The sequence below is a fragment of the Pongo abelii genome, chromosome 8, assembly GCF_028885655.2.
Source record: "Pongo abelii isolate AG06213 chromosome 8, NHGRI_mPonAbe1-v2.0_pri, whole genome shotgun sequence".
NCBI lineage: Eukaryota > Metazoa > Chordata > Mammalia > Primates > Hominidae > Pongo > Pongo abelii.
In genome coordinates this window covers 56,755,475-56,768,539 of record NC_071993.2, presented here as the reverse complement: position 1 = coordinate 56,768,539, position 13,065 = coordinate 56,755,475, and the positions used below count along the sequence as shown (strand labels likewise).

At 49.8% G+C, this 13,065-nt stretch overlaps 1 long non-coding RNA gene across 1 annotated transcript; it reads left to right on the top strand.

The window, feature by feature from the left end:
* Positions 1-10,759: 10,759 nt before the first annotated feature.
* Positions 10,760-12,072, top strand: LOC129048520 (uncharacterized). Its single transcript, XR_008510894.2, has 3 exons — positions 10,760-10,849; positions 11,005-11,070; positions 11,635-12,072. It is a non-coding gene; the product is annotated as an uncharacterized LOC129048520 (long non-coding RNA).
* The last annotated feature ends 993 nt before the right edge of the window (positions 12,073-13,065 follow it).

The window sequence follows — 13,065 nt, the reverse complement described above, 5'->3', positions numbered from 1 at the left end:
TGGTGGATAAGCTTTTTGATGTGCTGCTGGATTCTGTTTGCCAGTATTTTATTGAGGATTTTTGCATCAATGTTCATCAAGGATATTGGTCTAAAATTCTCTTTTTTTGTTGTGTCTCTGCCAGGCTTTGGTATCAGGATGATGCTGGCCTCATAAAATGAGTTAGGGAGGATTCCCTCTTTTTCTATTGATTGGAATAGTTTCAGAAGGAATGGTACTAGCTCCTCCTTGTACCTCTGGTAGAATTCGGCTGTGAATCCATCTGGTCCTGGACTTTTTTTGGTTGGTAAGCTATTGATTATTGCCACAATTTCAGCTCCTGTTATTGGTCTATTCAGAGATTCAACTTCTTCCTGGTTTAGTCTTGGGAGGGTGTATGTGTTGAGGAATTTATCCATTTCTTCTAGATTTTCTAGTTTATTTGCATAGAGGTGTTTGTAATATTCTCTGATGGTAGTTTGTATTTCTGTGGGATCGGTGGTGATATCCCCTTTATCATTTTTTATTGCATCTATTTGATTCTTCTCTCTTTTTTTCTTTATTAATCTTGCTAGTGGTCTATCAATTTTGTTGATCCTTTCAAAAAACCAGCTCCTGGATTCATTTATTTTTTGAAGGGTTTTTTGTGTCTCTATTTCCTTCAGTTCTGCTCTGATTTTAGTTATTTCTTGCCTTCTGCTAGCTTTTGAATGTGTTTGCTCTTGCTTTTCTAGTTCTTTTAATTGTGATGTTAGGGTGTCAATTTTGGATCTTTCCTGCTTTCTCTTGTGGGCATTTAGTGCTATAAATTTCCCTCTACACACTGCTTTGAATGCATCCCAGAGATTCTGGTATGTTGTGTCTTGGTTCTCGTTGGTTTCAAAGAACATCTTTATTTCTGCCTTCATTTCGTTATGTACCCAGTAGTCATTCAGGAGCAGGTTGTTCAGTTTCCATGTAGTTGAGCGGTTTTGAGTGAGATTCTTAATCCTGAGTTCTAGCTTGATTGCACTGTGATCTGAGAGACAGTTTGTTACAATTTCTGTTCTTTTACATTTATTGAGGAGAGCTTTACTTCCAAGTATATGGTCAATTTTGGAATAGGTGTGGTGTGGTGCTGAAAAAAATGTATATTCTGTTGATTTGGGGTGGAGAGTTCTGTAGATGTCTATTAGGTCCGCTTGGTGCAGAGCTGAGTTCAATTCCTGGGTATCCTTGTTGACTTTCTGTCTCGTTGATCTGTCTAATGTTGATAGTGGGGTGTTAAAGTCTCCCATTATTAATGTGTGGGAGTCTAAGTCTCTTTGTAGGTCACTCAGGACTTGCTTTATGAATCTGGGTGCTCCTGTATTGGGTGCATATATATTTAGGATAGTTAGCTCTTCTTGTTGAATTAATCCCTTTACCATTATGTAATGGCCTTCTTTGTCTCTTTTGATCTTTGTTGGTTTAAAGTCTGTTTTATCAGAGACTAGGATTGCAACCCCTGCCTTTTTTTGTTTTCCATTTGCTTGGTAGATCTTACTCCATCCTTTTATTTTGAGCCTATGTGTGTCTCTGCACGTGAGATGGGTTTCCTGAATACAGCACACTGATGGGTCTTGAGTCTTTATCCAGTTTGCCAGTCTGTGTCTTTTAATTGGAGCATTTAGTCCATTTACATTTAAAGTTAATATTGTTATGTGTGAATTTGATCCTGTCATTATGATGTTAGCTGGATATTTTGCTCATTAGTTGATGCAGTCTCTTCCTAGTCTCAATGTTCTTTACATTTCGGTATGATTTTGCAGTGGCTGGTACCGGTTGTGCCTTTCCATGTTTAGCGCTTCCTTCAGGAGCTCTTTTAGGGCAGGCCTGGTGGTGACAAAATCTCTCAGCATTTGCTTGTCTGTAAAGTATTTTATTTCTCCTTCACTTATGAAGCTTAGTTTGGCAGGATATGAAATTCTGGGTTGAAAATTCTTTTCTTTAAGAATGTTGAATATTGGCCCCCACTCTCTTCTGGCTTGTAGGGTTTCTGCCGAGAGATCCGCTGTTAGTCTGATGGGCTTCCCTTTGATGGTAACCCGACCTTTCTCTCTGGCTGCCCTTAATATTTTTTCCTTCATTTCAACTTTGGTGAATCTGACAATTATGTGTCTTGGAGTTGCTCTTCTCGAGGAGTATCTTTGTGGCGTTCTCTGTATTTCCTGAATCTGAATGTTGGCCTGCCTTGCTAGGTTGGGGAAGTTCTCCTGGATAATATCCTGCAGAGTGTTTTCCAACTTGTTTCTATTCTCCCCGTCACTTTCAGGTACACCAATCAGACGTAGATTTGGTCTTTTCACATAGTCCCACATTTCTTGGAGGCTTTGCTCGTTTCTTTTTATTCTTTTTTCTCTAAACTTCCCTTCTCGCTTCATTTCATTCATCTCATCTTCCAGGGCTGATACCCTTTCTTCCATTTGATCGCATCGGCTCCTGAGGCTTCTGCATTCTTCACGTAGTTCTCGAGCCTTGGTTTTCAGCTCCATCAGCTCCTTTAAGCACTTCTCTGTATTGGTTATTCTAGTTATACATTCTTCTAAATTTTTTTCAAAGTTTTCAACTTCTTTGCCTTTGGTTTGAATATCCTCCCGTAGCTCGGAGTAATTTGATCGTCTGAAGCCTTCTTCTCTCAGCTCATCAAAGTCATTCTCCGTCCAGCTTTGTTCCGTTGCTGGTGAGGAACTGCGTTCCTTTGGAGGAGGAGAGGTACTCTGCTTTTTAGAGTTTCCAGTTTTTCTGCTTTGTTTTTTCCCCATCTTTGTGGTTTTATCTACTTTTGGTCTTTGATGATGGTGATGTACAGATGGGTTTTTGGTGTGGATGTCCTTTCTGTTAGTTTTCCTTCTAACAGACAGGACCCTCAGCTGCAGGTCTGTTGGAGTACCTGGCCGGCCGTGTGAGGTGTCAGTCTGCCCCTGCTGGGGGGTGCCTCCCAGTTAGGCTGCTCGGGGGTCAGGGGTCAGGGACCCACTTGAGGAGGCAGTCAGCCCGTTCTCAGATCTCCAGTTGCGTGCTGGGAGAACCACTGCTCTCCTCAAAGCTGTCAGACAGGGACATTTAAGTCTGCAGAGGTTACTGCTGTCTTTTTGTTTGTCTGTGCCCTGCCCCCAGAGGTGGAGCCTACAGAGGCAGGCAGGCCTCCATGAGCTGTGGTGGGCTCCACCCAGTTCAAGCTTCCCAGCTGCTTTGTTTACCTAAGCGAGCCTGGGCAATGGCGGGCGCCCCTCCCCCAGCCTCGCTGCCGACTTGCTGTTTGATCTCAGACTGCTGTGCTAGCAATCAGCGAGACTCCGTGGGCATAGGACCCTCTGAGCCAGGTGCGGGCTATACTCTCCTGGGGCACCGTTTCCTAAGCCCGTCGGAAAAGCACAGTATTCGGGTGGGAGTGGCCCGATTTTCCAGGTGCCGTCTGTCACCCCTGGAAGGGGAACTCCCTGACCCCTTGCGCTTCCCGAGTGAGGCAATGCCTCGCCCCTGCTTCGGCTGGCACACAGTGCGCTCACCTACTGACCTGCACCCACTGTCTGGCACTCCCTAGTGAGATGAACACGGTACCTCAGATGGAAATGCAGAAATCACCCGTCTTCTGCGTCGCTCGCGCTGGGAGCTGTAGACCGGAGCTGTTCCTATTCGGCCATCTTGGCTCCTCCCCTATATTAGTCCATTTTCACACAGCTATAAAGAATACCTGAGACTGGGTAATTTATAAAGGAAAAAGGTTTAATTAACTCATAGTCTGCATGACTGGGGAGGCCTCAGGAAACTTGCAATCATGGCAGAAGGCAAAGGGGAAGCAAGGCACGTCTTCTCATGGCCCCAGGAGAGAGAACAGTGAGGGAAAACGCCAAAAACTTTTAAAACATCAGATCTCATGAGCACTCACTCACTATCACAAGAACAGCAAGGGGGAAACCGTCCCCATTATCCAATCACCTCCCACAAGGTCCTTCCCTCAACACTTGGGGATTACAGTTCCAGATGAGATTTGGCTGGAGACAAAGCATATCAATTGCCTTTCAGTCTAGCTGCAAAAAAGCAGGTGGCCTAACTTGTTGCAGGGTGAGAACCCAAGAAACCAGCCGGGGTTTGCGGCTGGAGAGGGGCTAGCTTAAAACTTTGTATCCTGGCTCCTGGTTGCCCAGAGTGGGGAGGGCTTGATAAGGACCTTGAGATAATGGTCTGGAAGTTGAGAACAGAGCCACTGGGGCTCCTGGCTCCTTGCAGATCCAATCTAAGGGCTGTGGCACCAGGCTGCGTGCTCTGGATGAGTCTCTTCCCCTCTCTGGGCCTTAGACATGATTGTTGTCATGGTGAGAACTGGGGAGGGTGTGGGAGGATGGAGATGTGCACATAGCAGGTCCTCAGGAACTCAGCTGATGATGAAGCTGCCCCAGCTTGGGGTGAAGGCTGTGGTGCCCTGTTTCCTTGGCCTTAGCCATGGGCAGGTGGGCCAGTACCTCAGGTCACTGTCAGGGACTCTGGGAGATCCTGGCCCTGCCTCATCCTGGCACTGAGGCCTGCAGTGATTTCCTCACTCATTCTTACAAAAGATCCCGGGAGGTCTCAGGACCACACTAGGTCATGGTGACTTTGTTTTTATCTGTCATTGTCTTCTGAGTGATTCCTTTGTCACATCCTATGTTCCCCCAATTAGAGTGTGAGCTCCGTGGGTCAAGAGGGGAAACAGAGGCTGGGTGTCCTGTCCCCCAAGTCCCAGTCCCAACCTCTCCCCTCGGCAGCTGTATGATATTGAGTAAGTTAATTAACCTCTCTGAGTCTCAGTTCTATCCACAAGATGGGGATAAGGCCTGCTTTGCCTTCTTCTCTGGGCTCAAGTACACTAAAGAGAACTGAGACCAACCTTACCTGGAGCCCCTCACCTGGGCCCAGTTCGGAAAACAGGTGAGCTGGGCGCAGCTCCTAGCCTCAAGGGACTTGCACTTTCAGGGGAAGATGGAGCCACACTCTCGATGGGGGCTGTGGCGAGCCCTGAGGTTGGGGGAGAGTTTTCTAAGTGGGGGTATCAGGGAAGGTTTCCTGGAAGAACCATGGGCAGGACAGGTGGGCAAGGCCATGGTCAGGTGTGTGCAGGGCTAACAGGGATGCAAACCGGAACCGCAGCATACAGAGTGTGCCAGCACTGGGCCTACACAATGTCACCTCAGACCAGCAAGCAGCCCACAATGCAGCCTTGGCTCCACCTTTCTGGAGTGCACAGTGTGGTGGCAGAGACTGACTCTAATCACAAACTCACCAAGCAATGATAAGCTTTACTGGGGATGGGGGTGGCGTGGGGAGAAGGAAAGTGCTGTTTTTAAGGGAACGGCAATTATCTCCTGAATGTTTCCTATGTGCCAGTCACTTTGTGCACATTACCTTGGTTCATCCTGACTCAGGTGGACATTGTCAGTGTCCCACAGGAAACCGAGGACCAGAGAGGTAAAGTAACTTGCCCAAGTTTGCACAGCAGGCAGGCAGCAGAGCTGGCCTTGAACCCAGGCCATCTGGCTCCAGAATATCACCTTACTGTAACCACGGAACGACCGTGCCTCTCATGTGCCCACCACAGGCTGCTCTCTCTGGTATGTCTGGTTCTCTCCCTGCCCCCTCTTCTTACCACCAGGATGCTGCAGCAGAACAGAGTTTGTTCTTGAGCAGTGCGGGGCAGAAGCAGCATGTTTGCAGGTGTTGCTGCAGACCTTTGCTAGACGGCACCCCTCCCTCTCCCCAGACTCCAGGAAGAGCCTCAGCGCCTGGCAGGGAGGGGGAGAGGAGAGTGAAAGGACCAGAAAAAGCACTGAGGATTGGTAGGCCCCCAAGGAGGTACGCTGTCACTGCTTCCCTTCCTCCCCCACCCCCACCCACTTGGGGACTTTCAGGATAGAGAGAATCTGCATCCACCCCTCCCCTGTTCACCCTACCTGGTGGGGTCCCCCAAGTTTCCCCATGCCCAGCATCACGTGGGAGCAGAATAAATGAGAGCAGCATGTGGAGTAGCAGGGGACTTAGGTCAGGCTGGTAATGATGCAGTAGGGGCTGTGGGTGCAGAGATGGGACAGGAACAAGGATGTGCACCTGTGCTAGAAGAGCTGGTTCAAGGATGCCAGGGAGCAGCCAACACTGAGGCATGGGAGGCTCAGCATATGAAATGCCAGGGAAAGGAGGAGGACCCTGAATGGCCTTCAATTACATTCCTGCCTCCTGGCAGAATGGGCACTTATAGTAGAACTTAAGTTCAGTGACACAAAAATACAGTCACTTTTTTCATGCCCTGATTTCAGCAACTCAGAATCACCGTGAAGGAGACTTAGGGGGCACCACGAATCTGACCTCAGCGGGGAAGTCAGGGAAGGCTTCCTGTAAGAAATGATGATTGGCCTGAGTTCTGAAGGAAGAGTAAGAAATAAGAGGGATGGAAAGAATATTATAGACAGGAGGAACAGCATGTGCAAAGGCCCTATGGCAGGCAGAGCTTGATGGGAGAAACAATGAGGTACTTCCTCCTGTTGTGTGCAAACTGCCTGCTTAATCCAGTTGGGAGACAGGACTGCAGCCAGTACAGCTGCTGGTAATTAACATGGGGACCCAGGAGAGTGGGGCTCTCAGAACACCCTATCCTTGGTTTTCATCTGCTCAGACTGTGTTTTGCCAACTCTGGGACTCCTGACACCTGCACAGACTCTGAATATGAGGAGCAGAGGAGGAGCCCTGGGCAACACCCTTATTGTCGGGCTGGAGAAACCAAGAACAGAGAAGACAAGCATTTGCCAAAGCCCACCAAGTCCACGTGGGAACAACCACTGCAGAGCTGAGGCCCTGCCCTGCAGCGACAAGCCTCCTGCCTTCAGAGAAGAAAGCAAGTTCTAGCTGTTCCCCAGCCCTACTCAGGCCTGAGAGGTTTCTAGTAGTCACAGTCAGGAGGATACGATGATGGCTGCCCTGGGTGGAGATGGGCCAGTCAGAACTCACAGCCACCCACTTGTGCTGGTTATAACCCCACCACTACTGTGGTGAACCCTTCAATAGCCAGGAGGGCTGAAAGGAACAGGCAGCCAAGCCGTGTCTGATACTGGCTGCTCCATCTGAACCCCCACCTATACCTGGACCCCACGGTCCCTCTGAGGTTATGGAGGGACAGTGAGATGCTCAAGGTCACCAGCAGGCTAGTAGTGAGAAAATGGCCAATGTCTTTACTTCCGTCAATCAGGCCTTTGCTGCCTGGCCCCAGCCTGTAGCTCCAGCTTCGCCATTTACCCCACACTGCCTGGCTACTCCTGATGGAGCCCTGCACATGCAGCTCCTTTCCATCGGGATGCTCTCCTCATCCCTCACCCGCCTGCTCTTGCCTGGCTAATCCCCAGGTGGTGGGCAGAATGCTGGGCTCCATACCTAATCCCTAGAACCTATGAATGGGGGAGAAAAAGCCTTTGGAAGTGTAATTAAAATAAGATCTTCAGATAAAGACATCGATCTGGATTATCCAGGTGGGCCCTAAATCCAATAACAAGTATCCTTGTAAGATGAGGCAGAGGGAGATTTGACAGAGATGGGGAGGAGGCAATATGACTTCAGAGGCAAGGGCTGGAGTGACGTGGCCACAAGTCAAGGACTGCCAGCCACCACTGGAAGAGTGGAGAAAGCTGGAAGAGTCAAGGAAGAATTCTGCCCCTGAGCCTCCAAAGGAGCACTGCCTTGCTGACACCTCGATTTCAGACCTCTGGCCTCCAAAACCACAAGATAATAAATAGCCATTGTTTGAAGCCACTGAGTTTGTGAACTAGTTACAGCAGCTACAGAAAACTACCATACTCAGGGTTGACCTTCTCTGTGACACGCTCCCAGGCCTCTTGGGGAGAGTCGCTCCTTCCTCTGTGGTTTCACTTGTCCCACTGGAAGGGGTGTCAGGAAGGGCTGAAGGCTGCGGCTTCTAAACCAGGCTGTCACCAACAGGGAGAGGTGGAGCAAATGTTCTCTGTGTGTGTGTTGTGGGGGGAGTAGTTTGCCCTTCCTGAACAAGCCAGGGGTTTGCATATCCTGCTGGATATGTCTTCCCACTAGCCATGTGGGCACCAAGAGAGATGTATAGGAATGTATGTAGCAGCAAGCAAACCATCCAATAGCTCCTAATAACAACCATCAGAAACAACCCTTGTGCATTTTGAGGATGGGTAAATAATGGTGGTATAGCCACACACTGGAATACCATATGGAAGTGAAAGATGGAGTCATAACTGCATACGAGATGGAAAAAGTCTACAAAATACAATGTGGGCAGGAAAGGTACTGTAGAAGAATACATGCAGTGATCTTGTTGATGTAAAGAATCCGCGTGGGTGAGTGCAACATGATGGTTTAGGGGTTTGGAAAGAAAGGCAAGGGAATGACAGGCCAAACTGGAGACCGTGGCCACCTCTGCAGGGCAGCTGGGCAGAAGCAGAAAGGGACTGTCTAAGCAGTGCTTCTCAAACGTTAATGGGCACACATCACACAGGGGTTGGTTAACATGCGATTCTATTCTCATTCGGTGAGTCTCAGGTAGGGCCTGAGAGTCTGTGTCTTCTACAGGCTTCCAGGTGAGGTTGACCCTGTGGATCTAGACCACATTTTGGGTAGTAAGGATGAGCCAAGAGGCGGTGATGGCCCAGCCTGGGGATGCTTGACCCTCACCACACATCAGAATCACTCCAGGAGCTTCTCAAAAGCACTGATGCCAGGTCCCCTGGAGACCAGTAATATGAGCAGCCCTGGGCGCGGAGCCCAGGCGTGGCTATGTGAACAGCTCCCAGGGGCTGCACGGTGCAGCAGGTGGAGGCCCCTACTCCAGTCTGGACTGGGGGATATACAGGTGTTCATTTTCTCTTCGTCTTTTAGGCTTTTCATGTATGCTATCTGTGTTCCTTTGTATGTATAAGGCACACACAAAATATAAAATGTTTTTAAAAAGAGTGCAAATTAAAAAAAAATAATCCAGATCTATGGGGTCAGGGAGGAAAAAGAACAAGCAACTAAAAAGGATTCTTAGGCCAGGCACAGTGGCTCATTCCTATAATCCCAACACTTCGGGAGGCTGAGGCGGGCGGATCACTTGAGCCCAGGAGTTCAAGACCAGTCTGGGCAACATGCCGAAACCTCATCTCTACAAAAAAATTAAAAATTAGCCAGGTGTGGTGGCATGCACCTGCAGTCCCAGCTACTTGGGAGGCTGAAGCAGGAGGATCACCTAAGTCTGGGGAGTTTGAGGCTGCTGTGAGCTGTGATGGCGCCACTGCACTCCAGCCTGGGCAACAGAGCGAGATCCCATCTCAAATAATAAAAAATTAACAAGATTCTTAAAAACCACTTTAGTCCACAGCAAAGAATCCTGTCGGCTGTTAGGCCTATTGGTCGGCACAGCCGGCAGCCATTGTGTTGTTAGCCAGTCAGCTCCCTATCTGTGATAGTCAGGGTCAGCCAGGCAACAGCACAGTAAGTTAAGCTGTGGGTCAGTCCAGCAGCCAGCAAGTCAGTTTGAGTCCCTGAGCAGTTAGTTCTTCCTGTTCCCAGTCAGCCAGGGCATCCGCTTGTTAGGACGGTGGTTGTTGCTCTGTCCGTCAACGTGTAGTCATTGTTGTCAGGTATTGGGGAGTTACCACTACCCAACCCCACTGTTAACTGTGGTTGCAAGGGTTGGTGGGAAAGGCCCATGGGTCCATGGAGGGCTCAGTCATCAGCATGTCAGACGGTCAGCCAGTCAGTAGGTCAGTCAGAATGGCAGTTGGTGAGAGAGTCAGTCAGCAATGAAGCAACCAGCCAGTGGCCTGCCAGCAGCCTGCCAGACAGACTTTCTCTACTTCAGCCAGCCTGTTTGTGAGACTGTCTTTAGTCAGGAAACCCCTGAGTCTGTCAGTCAGACCCTAGTCAGACAGATAACTTGGCAGGCCTGAGTCGTATGAGACAGCCAGGTCTCACACGTGGGTCGAGCAGCCACAGGCTGGCAGTTAGCTGCACTATCCAACAGTCAGTCAATGAATGGGCCAGTCACCACGCCAGTGCCTCAGCCAGTTGGGGAGACAGGCTTAGTTGATGCCCAGGGCTTCACTCAGACATGCTCTGCCCGCGGTCCCTGTGCGGTAGGTCTGGCTGTCTGTCTGTATGTCTGTCATGCAGGTAGCTGTGAGTCAGGCAGCACCCCAGCCAGCAAGCCAGGCAGCTGCAGGGCCAGCTCACCCTCTCCACGCTGAGCCAGTTCATTAAGAACCCTGCAGACTGGGGAGAACTCCAAGGCCCTATTCAACAGCAGTGAGGCTCTGTTACTATTATTAGCGAAGAGTGCTCCGGAGGCTCCGGAAAGTGGAAAAGGCCATCAATAGACCTGCCCTGCTTCCCCCTCCACACCTCTCTCTCCATTAATGAGGTTCCTGCCACAGAGAAGGGGCGCTTCCTGGAGGCCAGAATTGGAGGAGGAGGCAGGGGGTGGGGGAGTGGTTCCAGTCAGCCCTGCTGCCATCCCCATGGAGGGGTGGGTGGGAGTGGGGACTGAACAGGAGCCGCTTCTCCCTGGCCTGAACCTGCCTGCCTTCAGGGTCTGTGTCCCCCTCTGAGCTGCTGTCTCTGAACAAGCCAGGTGGTGGGCGTGCAGCTAAGGTCCACACAGGGCACAGGGATTTGATGTCAGCTCTTGTGTTTATCTGCTGTGACTCAAAAAGAAAGGAGAAAACACAGTTGCAGAGTATACTTTTCGGTTCACGGAAGTTCCCATCTGCGATTTTATTTCAGATCACAGCCTCCTAAAAGGTAGCAGCATCCCCCTGTATGCACTGAGGATTGGAAAGAGAAGAATTTGCCCCAGGTGGATTCCATCCAGGTGCGCGTGACCCCAGCGTGCACAACTTCTCCTTACTGGGCTGCCTCTCCGGTGCTGGCAGAGGGCTTTCCATGCCTAGCTGCACTCTCCCCTTCTTTTCCATGGGGCTGGAGAGGACATTTCTGAGGTCTCTCATGCTCTAATATTTTCTGCAGGACGTATGTTCTCTTATGAACTTGCTGTTGGGACATGCTATGCCTGGGGCCAGACCAGAAGCAGAGGTAGGGGCTGGAGAGCAGCGTTCCTCGGCCTTGGGTCTGGGGTAATGAGCCCACTCTTTTATAAGCTTCTGGACTTATGGAGCTGAAGGGAGCTTGACGCTTACTTGGTCTGCATCCAGTCTCATCAGAAGCAAAATCTTTCCTGCAACCATGTAGTTAGCACCTATCTGTGCTTATACATTCCCAGGGACAGGTAGCTCCCTACCTCTCCAAGGAGCCTTTTCTATTATGGGGCAGCCCTGGCCCTTGTAAAGTCACTCCACATCCTAGGCCCACACCTTTAGCTCTCAGTCCTGCATTTTGGTGCCACCAAGATTAAGCCTCATGCTTCTTAAGAGGGCTGCCCTGCTATTCAGACTTGGGGAAAGACAACAGGATTTCCTATTTGTCAGTTGTTTCAGTTGCGTGTAAGGGAAAATACAGAATGCTGGAGAAGAGTGGAAAGAAAGAGCAAGGCTCTTGGGTCAGTGTGGTAGACTGCTGGCACTAGTGGCTTAGTTTAGAATGCCTTGCTCTATCTATGGGTCTAAGTAGCACCCTCCAACATTGACTTACTTTGGGCAGTGGGATAGCAGCAAACTTGATGTAAGCAGAAGCTTGTAAAGATGCCTGATGTTTTCCACGTTCTCTCCTGGACCCCGACCACCTCCTGAGAACAAGCCCTGGACAGCCTGCTCGAGGGATGCGAGAGACACACAGAGAAGAGCTCATCTGTCCCAGCCAAAGTCATCCTACAGCAGCCAGTGCCGGCTCATCCTCCAGCTCACCACAGACACCTGAGTGAGCCCAATCCATATCAACTGAGGCTGGTTCAGGTTAGCCAAACTGCCCAGCTGACCCAGAGACTCATGAGAAATAACAGTTGTTATTTTCAGCGACCAAATTTAGAGGCAGTTCGTTACACAGCAATAGCTCACTAAGAAAGACACTCAAAACTCTCCAAGGTTCAGCCTTGCTTCCCCCTTTCCTAGCAGTGTGACTTCAAATAAACCATAGAATCTCTGGAAGTCTCCATGTTCTCATCTGTTAAGTGGGGCTACTAAATCCTGCTCTTCCTCCTTCAAAGGAGGCAGTCAAAAGTAATAGATAAGGAAGTACATTACTAACTAGAAGGAGCATAAAAAGGGGCTGGGCTTAGGAGGGTCCAGGGATTGGCCCGAGGGCGGATGTCCCTGCAGCTGCATGTCAGGGCTCTGCTAAGCAGAGGGCAGTGCAGTATATTAACCCAGCTCACCTCCCTGTCCAGAAGCAAGCATGGCAGGCTGAGTGATGGGGCCAACTGCAGACTTATTTACAAACATAGCCCTTTTGCCTTCTCTTCCTCTGTAAGCCCTACTGGCAGCATATAAATGAGAATCAATAGGCCAGTTATTAAACTGTAAATATCCCTCCCCTCAGGCTCTTGGGCCAAGAGCTCTGAGCCTCTCAGCTGAGAGGGGTGCCGAGGGTGCCTCATATGCAGTCTGCCTTACACCGCAGGCCAGCCCACCACCCCAGAACAGAGGAGAGACTGCCACTACCTTTCTGGGTAGAGAGGAGACCCGATCCATGCAGAACCAAATTAAAGGAGCCCTCAAACCACCATGCAGCATCTATTATTTAGGAAAGGAGGAGAGCCACGTGAGTATGGCACAAACCCTTTACCTACCTAGGCTGAAACAGAATGCTTCAGTCAGAAAGGGGCTGAGAAATCCATCCATGCACCTACATATTCTGTGGTTGCAGAGACAACTCAGGGGCCCAAAGTGGGGGCAACTCGTCCGAGAAGATATGCCCAGAAAGCAACAGAATCCAGACTCAAACCCAGATGTATGGCCTATGAACTGTGCCATCATCTAAGACAGAAGAGGAATTATGGTGCACAGGTAGGGAAGGGACATAGAGGGTGAGGCAGTTAATAGGGTCCAGGGAGACAGGACTGGGATATAGCAATGAACCCAGGGAAAGAAAGCTGCTTAAAGGAGCTGGGGGGAGATGAGGGGAAGGAAAGACAGT